This window comes from Triturus cristatus, chromosome 4_1 (genome assembly GCF_964204655.1).
Source record: "Triturus cristatus chromosome 4_1, aTriCri1.1, whole genome shotgun sequence".
In the NCBI taxonomy this organism is placed as follows: Eukaryota; Metazoa; Chordata; class Amphibia; order Caudata; family Salamandridae; genus Triturus; species Triturus cristatus.
Genome location: NC_140585.1, coordinates 19,806,039 through 19,815,839, shown reverse-complemented (window position 1 = coordinate 19,815,839; position 9,801 = coordinate 19,806,039). Strand labels below are relative to the sequence as shown.

Here is a 9,801-nt window from a genome sequence, read left to right as displayed (position 1 = left end):
AAGACACCACACCAAGTTGATTGGTAAAACAAGATCCTTTATCTAGTACAAGTCATAGCGAATAAATTCATTTCAGTAATAGAGCAGAAAGTCTTAGGACAGCAGTAAATTCATTTTAGTCAACAGCACAGTTAATCTCAGGGCAACATTGAATTCATTCCCGTAAATAGAGCAGTGAATCTCAGGGCAACAGGTAATTTATTTCAACACCAAACAGGCATAAATTCATTCAAGTGAATAGCGCAGGTAATCTCAGGGCAACAATTAATTCATTCAAGTAAACAGAGCAGGTAGGTAACTCTTTGTATATACTTATGCAGCTAGCGTAAACATCTCTCAAAACTTCAGGCACATAACAGTAAGGTTCTCGGTAACCAGGGGCATCATAGGCAACAACATTTCTGTGTTCTCATTAAGAAGAATAGCACTTGGTTGTTAAGGACATTCCAGGCAACATTTCTTGCGTAGGGGCACTCTAAGCAGAGCATAGAGCAAGGGCTAATCCAGGTGACAGAACTTCTACATCTAGTGCAGTCTTAGGCCCAGTCCGGCTCAACTGCTTCACAATGACGGTTCCAATGGGGCCTTCAGGGCTCGGTTGCAGCTCCCTGAGGGGAGGGGCGGTTACGGGGTTGCCACCCTGATTCCGCGAGGCTCCTCGGCAGCCCCGCTATCCCCGGTGATCTCTGCCCTCCTCCAGGGGGGTTACCTGAATGTTTCTGGCCTCAGTAGGCCTGCGCGACTCTGTCCTGGCCTGGTGAAAAGGTCGGGGGCTCCAGCTCTCCTCGGAGCCCCCTCGTCGGTGGTTGCAGTCGGCTCCGGGCATTCCGGGTCTCTCCTCGGCCCAGGAGCCAATAGGATTGCAGCGTATAGGGGCCGGGCGCGAGAGCCAATCGAATGGCAGCTTCCGGGGGGCACGGCCGCAGGAACCAATGGGGGCCACGCCCGCTACTAGACACGGCCGGGGACGTCAGACTCCAGGGAATGACCCGGGGCCTAGCGCGGCCTTCTCACTACCGCGGCGGCCCTCCCCAGGCTTCAGGTGCCGCAGCTGTGAAGTCGGACGTTGAGCAGCTTTGGGTCAGCAGGCACTGGGGCCGTGGCGGTGATTCTCATGCCCACGGCGCACTCTGTGGCAGCGCCCACTCCAGGCACCCAAGTCGGAGATGCAGTTAGCGCCTTGGATTTCCCAGCACCCGGGGCTGCAGCGGTGATCCTCAGCAGCTGAGCGCTTTCAGGTCACAGCGCTAGGACGCAGGTACGGGGGCCAGTCACACCGCGCTACCACCGCGCTTAGCGACTCTCAGCAGGCAGGGGCCCAGTAACAGTGCTTGCCCAGTCCTGGGCTGCGGCGGTGATCTAGGCGATGTAGCACTCGGGTAACACAGCGCTTAAGGAGAACAGCGCGGAGGCACAGTTCTTGACGCAGTTCAGTGAGGTTTTGGCACAAGAGCGCTCAGAGGCTACACAGCGCTTGGGGACGGTGGCAGGAGCCCGGTAACTTATTATTCAGCAGGCACAGAGCTCATTACCTCGTGCTCCTGATCAGCAGCACTCACAGCAGGCAGTCCTCTTCTTCTTTACAGCGCCTAGTTGGCACAGCGCTTATCTTGGGGGGAGTGGATGGCAGGTCTCAGTAGCAGGTTCTTGGGGGGAAAGAAGGGGGTTGAGTTGGCAGGCATAGAAGGGCAGGATGGTTCCCTGTAGCACACTGGAGTTGGTCTCATGGGCTCCACATCACTGGGCAAGATCAGCAGGCTGGCAGAGTCCCTCATCTAACTTGGGTACAGCAGGGCCTAAGCTCAGTCAGTCCCAGTAGTGTAGGTTCCTCCCCTAGGCCCCACCACCTATACTCCGGCAGAGGTTCCCCCAGGTCCAGTGGTGCCCCAACTAACTAGTCAGGTTTCCCTCCTTTCCTCTTATACCCCTAGGTCAGGTGACCCTCCAGTAAAGGCGGCAAAGCATAACCCCTCCCAGGGCTGGAAGATTCCAGGAGCTTCCACATGTTGGTCTATGGACAAAAAGGCGGGATGGCGAAGATACAGTATCACTATGTCCCAGCCTGCTCCTAACCACTAGTGCGTGTATGCAATGGCCACTCCGCAGTAGCAGGGGCCTGTGGCAGCCATGTTATTAGGAGAGAGCACCTGCACCTCAGCACTGTTTGGCAGTGGTAAGGCACCCAGAGACCTGGGGCCAACAAAAAGATGGCGGCAAAAATGAGGCGACAAGGGCAAAAAAACCGGGGTAAGACCACCCTAGGGCTGACAGGTCTAACAATGTTGAATTTATTTGCTCCAGAGTTATACGACTGCCTAGCCATGCTGTTTACGCAAATATTTAAAGGGGTAAGCCCTCCTTGCTCTTGGTTAAATGCAAAGATAGTTGTCCCTACCTAAAAAAAAAAAAACAGTGGATCTTGGCCCATACAGACATATTACCCTGATCAACAGGGACTCCAAAATATATTTAACATTTCTAGCCTCTCACCTATCTTCAATTATTAGCAGGGTAGTATCCGGAAGACAGCACAGGATTATACCCGGGAGAGGCATCACTGAGCATATTAGGTGGGCAATTGTAATGTAATGTAATGTAAACAGCATTTATAAAGTGCTCTATCACCCCGCGGGTATCCGGGCGCTGAAGAGACAAAGGTTCCACTGCACACACAGAGTTTACCCACTGCAGGCGATGCAGGCACTACACCCTAGGTAAAAGGTAGTTTTTAGGTTTTTTCCTAAACTGTACGAACTCCTCTAATTGTCTGAAAATAGAAGGGAGGTTGTTCCACAGCTGTGCCGCCGCACAGCTGAACGCTCTGCTTCCAAATCTGGAAGTTCTTGCTCTGGTTGTGCGGACCAGGTGAGCGGTAGAAGAGCGAAGAGTTCGCAACGGGGAGTGCCAGACAAATTTTTCCTGCAAAGGCAGAGGTCCAAGTCCGTAAATGGCCTTGAACACAATGCATGCAGCTTTGAACTGGATTCTCTGGACCAGAGGAAGCCAGTGGCGATCAATAGGAGCCGCAGATGCAGAGTCATCCCGTCTCCTCTTTAAGGCTAACTTGGCGGCTATTGTTTGTATTCTTTGTAGCCTCTTAATGAGACAATTGGGTGCACCGAGAAGCAGGGCATTACAGTAGTCCAGCCGGCTCAGGATGACGCTTCTGACTACTAGAGCCCTGACTGACAAAGGCAACATGGGAAGGATTTTTCGCAAGGCTTTAATGAGTGAGAAACAGGTTCCAACTGTTTTATTTACATGTTTCTCCATACTCAACTTATGGTCGAAAACTACCCCCAGATTACGCACATTAGCCGCTGTTGTGGGAGGTGTATCTGCCTGGATAGGCCAGAATTCATCTGGAAGTGGGCGAGGTACTTTTTTCACTGTACAGTGCAGTATTTCTGTTTTCCCACCATTGAACTGCAGGGAATTATCCACTAGCCAACTAGCAGTCTTCTGCATACATTCGTGGAAGTCACTGAGTGACGTAGACTCTCTGCCTTCCAGAGACAGGATGCGCTGCGTGTTGTCTGCATAATTCACCAGCTTGATGCTATAGGATTTAATGATGGGTGTTGGACTTGGCCCTTTTTGCAGGGTCATCCCTAAACTTTTTGCCTTCCTCCAGTATTTTTTCTAACCTGTTGTTGGCTGTTTTATGACTCTGGGCACCTTACCGCTGCTGATCAGTGCTAAGGTGCATATGCTCTCCCTATGGTAAAATGTATACATTGATTGGTGTCCATGTTTGGCTTATTTGGTTTACTATCAGCCCCTAGTAAAGTGCACCAGGAGTGCCAGGGCTTGTAAATATAAATGCTGCTGGTGGGCCTGCAGCACTGGTTGTGCCACCCACATAAGCGGCCTAGTAAAATGTGTCTAAGGTCTACCACTGCAGAACCTGCGTGCAGTTGGTACTGTCGCGCTGACTGCGCAAGTGCACTCACTTGCCAGTCCCTAAACCTTCCCTTAACTACATATTAGTCACCTCTCTGGTAGGCCCAAGGGCAGGGTGCATTGTAGGTATAAGGTGGGACATGCCCTGATGTGTGTGGCATGTCTTAATAGTGAATTACAGCCATTTTCGTTTTTCACTATTGAAGGCTACCTGCTCTCCATAGGCCAGAATGGGCTGCTGGAATTACTACACGCTGTAATCCCAGTGGACTCATAGAGCATGGTAGAAAGTCAAGTTTAGTATGCCTGAACTCAGAATAATAAAATACTTCTTTTAGTAAAGTTTATTTTAATATCCTCTGTTTGTAAATACTACTTTTAGAAAGTTAGTATTTACTGACCTAGCCATTTCAGTCTGCCTCTGCTGTGTGTGTTCTGCCTAGCAAAAGTAAAGGAGCAGGGCTGGGGAATTCCAGGAGACGGGCTGGCTGCCAGCTGGTGGGTAGAGAGATTACACCAGGATTGGTGGGAGGAGTACACCTTGACTCTGAATAGACCTGTGCCCTGCCACCACAAAGCCGTCTCCACCCCCTGTGGAGCGGCTGATGTCTCTGCCCTGCTGCTAAAAGGAAAGAGCAGAGTCACCACAACAAAGTGCTCCAAAACTGGACTGAGCCAGGCCCAGGCCCCCTGGCGCTAAAGAACAAAAGAATCACTGTATAAAAGTAGGAGCCTGGCTCCTTAGAAATCAGATCCTGTTTACGCAACAACGAACCTCTGCCTGAAGGGGAAGGTCCTGGAGAAGCTGAAGGAGGAGTACTGTCTCTCTGCCTGAGAGACTGGCCTGCAGTGGGTGCCTGTCTGCTGGAAGGAGAGGAAAAGACTTAAAGAAAGGACTTTGATTCAACTTGTGCTGAACTATCTCCAATGGCTTGCTTGTGAACTTGCCTCCTGAACAGCGCCCCAGGAACATTGGGCACTACCCCCCCCTTGAAGGAGAAGAGACTGCCGTGGGTGATTCTGCACCGCTGACCCCGGAGAACCTTGTGCCTTAATCTCCCTGAACAACGCGACCTCTGCCGCTGGAGTAGCTGTGAGCATCGTGAGGGCCCGCAGGCCTAAACAAAGTAAGCAACTGCCCCCTTGAGCCGTAGCTCTCAAAGTAAGGAGGAGATCCCTGTCCAAACATCGAGCCCTGCGACCCCCCCCGGGCCGCAGAAATCACCGTGAGGACCTGTGTGCACTGTTCGCCCCAACCGGACGAAGCCGACAGCGCGCTGCGCTGAGATCTCGCCCCCAGGCTGCCCCCTCTGCTTCTGCCCTCATTGGTGTGCTGGGAAGTCAAGGAGTGCCCCCACGAAGCATCGCCGTCCACGGAGGAGCCGGGACCGAGACGCGACGCGGGACACTCGTGAGAGACGTCCACAGACTGCCGCGAACATTTGCCCCCAAAGAAAAAGGTATTTGTGGCTTTGCGCGCTGACATACGGCCCGTACTAACCTTCGTACGAGCCGTAACTGCCTTACAACTGCTTGTGCCTGGTGCGTGGTTCGAACCGCACTGGCCTCCTAAGTATAGCAGTTCGCCCCGTAATTGCATTCCAAGTATCCTGATTTGAAGCCGTACCCGCCTTTAAAATCACCCAGTCTGGGGCGCTAGTACGGCCCGTACTTGCTTGTATACAGACCGTACTGACATCTCAAGTGCTTTGGGGACCTTGTACTGTTGATTTGAGCCGTACCTGTCTCTGTCTGGATCGTACCCGTGTACGGTGCGTCCTCCTTCCAGGTACGGACCGTACTATATTGAGGAACCTTGCCGGTGCTCACGCGGGAAGCGTGGGACTTGGCGAGCGAAGCTTGTTCGACGCGGACTAACGTCAGTACGGCCCGTCTGGTTCAAGGCCGGTCGACGCATACCTCACGTGAGAAGCGTGGGAAACGGCACGACGTGCTGGAATAGCCCTACAAAGCGGATTTGAAGCGCTACGAAGCGCACAACCCCCCAAAAGAACTCATTTCACATAGAACTGTGCCATCTTAAAACCTGTGGACTGCCCTTAAGCATTTAAAGAGTAACTGGATTAAGATTCACCAAGAAAACTGTATTTGTGCAACCTGCCTGAAAGAAACATTTTATATAAAGACTTCTATTTTTGCTAAATACAGCCTTGTGTCTTTTGTGTGGTGGGGTGGTGATTATTGTGTGGGACAACTTGAACGCTTAACCTAATGCCCTCTGGAAATTTAGCCTGACTGCTCGCGCCACGTTACCTAGAGGGTGAGCAGGGGTTATTTTTAAAGAGGTGATCCTTTGCCCTGACTTAGAGGAAAGGGTCCCTGCTTGTCGCAAGTGCATACCTGCGCCAACCAGAGACCCCGGATTGTAACATTGGTGGCAGCGGTGCGGATTTACGGATTTGCGTTCTTGATGTCTGCGCAGTGATTACTAACCATTGCACGGTAAAGACAGTCCAGTAGCTGGAACCACAGAACTTTTTGAACTTTTTATTTTGCTTGCCAAGAGAAGAAAATCCCTTGTGTTTGGAGTCATGCCAGGCCCAAACGGCATAGAGAAAACCGCGCTGAAAGCCTGGATTGAGTCAAGGGGTGCGACCAAGGAAGTTACACCATTGAAACCAGCGGGAAGCGTCCGCAGTTTTGGCAGAGGCCTGTCGCCAGAGGAGCTGGCAGACAGACAGTCCGCCAGGGATCATGAAATTAAGTTGGCAGAGCTGGAAGTAAAAAGCCAATTGGAGCTAGAAAGCAAGAAGCCGGCTCTGGAAGAAACGAGAATGGCTCTTGAAGAAAAGAAAATGCAAATGGAGCATGACTTCATAATGAAGAAATATGATATGGAGCTCGAGAGGCTTGAGGCCATGAGTGTCTCAGCCCAGCAGCAAGAAAGGTGCGTAGCACAGAGATTGAGCTTTTCTGAGTGGGAGGAGGAATCCAGCTCAGATGGTGGCAGCAATATTGAATTCTATAGGGCTGAGAGAGTAGTACGCACACCCAGAGATGTGGCGCCTGACTTGAAGGAGGGGGTTAACACACACCAGGAGGTTCAAGGGCATGAGGTAGCTCCAGTAGTGTGCAGTATCCCTGAAGGGAATAGGGTAACTGGTGCAGGGGTTCATAGTCCTAGTGGAGGGAGGGACACTCTACTGACTCTAGATGAGAGGTGCAGGGAGAGGGGTTCCCCCAAAATTGAAGTCTTGGTATGTAAGTGTGAAGACCGCCCAGAAGAGTGTGGGTTGTGTGACAGAGACAGTCAGGTACTGTCTTGCCAGTCTCAGGAGAGTGGTGTGGAGTACGTGTGTGAGGCACTGGATGGTAAGGTGAAGGCTAGTTTGGTTAACCCTGCTAGGGGGCTGTGTGATCCAATTGTGGGAGAGCATATTTTAAGTCCCTGTTTTCCAGAGCTATGTCAACACCTGTTGGAGAGTGAGTTCTCTGACCGCAGGGAGCTCACATTGGAGGCAGACCTTTTGGTGGATTCCAGGGGGTCTGGAGAGGCATTGGGGAGTGACCCCGTGGGGAGTGGCTCAGGTATTTTCCAACCCAGAGTGGTGGAAGTGGTGCAGAGTAGCCCAGCTAGGACCCATGGTAGTGGGAGGGGTGTAGGGGCTCACGTCCTGTCTCAGTGGAGAAGGAGTGAGTGTGGGGCTGCGTGCCACCAGGTGCGTGAAACCCAGTCTCAGAGCCTGGATGGTTCTTTAAGGGAACACCAGGCGGGGAGCCTAGGCTGTCCTGATGGGCCGTCCGTTGAGGGGTTTTCCCCTAGTGTCTGGTGAACAGGGAGTGTCTGTAAGCAGGCCTCCCTCAGTTCTGGTGTCTGGCAGTACCACTCCGGTTGGGAGGGTGCAGAGGTCCAGATTGAGGGGTGAGAGGGGGAAAGAGTCCCCAGTGGAAAACCCAGTGGGTCAGGGGCCAGCCAGAAGTGCTGAGTCACCAGTGAAGGACCATGGTGACACCACTTCTGTCCTGGGGGATCTTCAGGCACTGTCGGATGGACAGGTGACGGGAGATCAGCGCCAGGCAGACTGTCACACGACACAGGAGTTCTTTGTCACCCTCAGGGGGGCATGAGTGCCCCCAGGAAGTCCTGGTGCGCCAGGCGAGCGTTCAACCGCATGGGTTGGTCCCAGGGTTGGGAAGCCAAGGTCAGGTGTTGTCTAACCTGGAGGGTGGGACAACTGTAATCAGTGTCCTGACCCAGGTTGCTTCTAGGGGTACCACTCCAGTTGGGAGTGTGCAGTACTCTGGAAGGGGGTGCAGAGGGAGGAAGTCCTCGCCTCTGACCCCGGTGCAGCCTGAGGGTTTAGACCCTAGACTGGAGAGCCAGGTTCAGGTGTTGTCTGACCTGGAGGGAGGGACATCTGTAATCAGTGTCCCTACCAATCTGACTTCTTGGTGTACGTCTCCAGGTGGGAGGGTATAGCCATCTGGAAGGGGGTGCAGAGGGAGGGAGTCCTCGCCTCTGACCCCGGCTCAACTGAAGGGTTTAGACCCTAGGTTGGAGGGCCAGGTTCAGGGTGTCCCCCCTGACCTGGACACCCAGTTGCAGGATAGAACCCCTGAACTTGTGGGCGAATTGCGCAGGACACCTGCCCCAGGTGCCCTGGCAATTCTGGAAGGGGGTACCACTCCAGGTGGCAGGGTACAGAGCCCCAAGGAGGAGGACCGGGTGTGGGAGAAGCCACCCCAGTCTTTAGTCCAGCCGCCGGGTACAGTCCTGGGGCTGGTGGGTCAGTGCCAGGATGTCATACCTGACCTGACAGGAGGGAGAATGGACAACGGGTGCCAAGCACCTGGGGCTACTGCCCCCCGCTCCCTGGGGCCACAGAGGTTTGAGAGCCCTGAGAGGCATATGGCCTGGGTCTCATCCCTGAGTACTGTCAGTGGCCGCTGTAGAATTTTGCTGTCTGTCTGTTGGGACACACCTGTGGGCCAGTTAAGGTTAGGTGCTGCACAGGTGGTGTCCACAGGTGAGGAGAAGGGTTCCCCATGGATTGGCTTGGTGGGCCCTCAGAGTATGGACAGAGGGAGTCCGATAGGTTCAGATTGGCGTAGAAATAGAGTCTGCCCCTGCAATTGCGGGCCAGGTCCTTGTTCTATCGCCCCAAGCAGGGAAGACCATCACGGTGGTGATTGGTCTACCCTGCGTTCTGGATGGAAGGGGGTTGTGTTGGACTTGGCCCTTGTTGCAGGGTCATCCCTAAACTTTTTGCCTTCCTCCAGTATTTTTTCTGACCTGTTGTTGGCTGTTTTATGACTCTGGGCACCTTACCACTGCTGATCAATGCTAAGGTGCATATGCTCTCCCTATGGTGAAATGTATACATTGATTGGTGTCCATGTTTGGCTTATTTGGTTTACTATCAGCCCCTAGTAAAGTGCACCAGGAGTGCCAGGGCGTGTAAATACAAATGCTGCCGGTGGGCTTGCAGCACTGGTTGTGCCACCCACATAAGCGGCCTAGTAAAATGTGTCTAAGGTCTGCCACTGCAGAACCTGCGTGCAGTTGGTACTGTCGCGCTGACTGCGCAAGTGCACTCACTTGCAAGTCCCTAAACCTTCCCTTAACTACATATTAGTCACCCCTCTGGTAGGCCCAAGGGCAGGGTGCATTGTAGGTATAACGTGGGACATGCCCTGATGTGTGTGGCATGTCCTAATAGTGAATTACAGCCATTTTCGTTTTTCACTAGTGAAGGCTACCTGCTCTCCATAGGCCAGAATGGGCTGCTGGAATTACTACACGCTGTAATCCCAGTGGACTCATAGAGCATGGTAGAAAGTCAAGTTTAGTATGCCTGAACTCAGAATAATAAAATACTTCTTTTAGTAAAGTTTATTTTAATATCCTGTGTTTGTAAATACTACTTTTAGAAAGTT

General features: G+C 52.5%; 1 protein-coding gene across 1 annotated transcript in view; it reads left to right on the top strand.

The window, feature by feature from the left end:
• Positions 1-941: 941 nt before the first annotated feature.
• LOC146839334 (endogenous retrovirus group PABLB member 1 Env polyprotein-like) overlaps positions 942-9,801 on the top strand; it is a 33,212-nt gene continuing 24,352 nt past the window's right edge. Inside the window, exon 1 of the mRNA XM_085650342.1 lies at positions 942-1,258. The gene's annotated coding sequence lies outside the window, so the exon portion shown is untranslated. The remainder of the gene's footprint in view (positions 1,259-9,801) is intronic.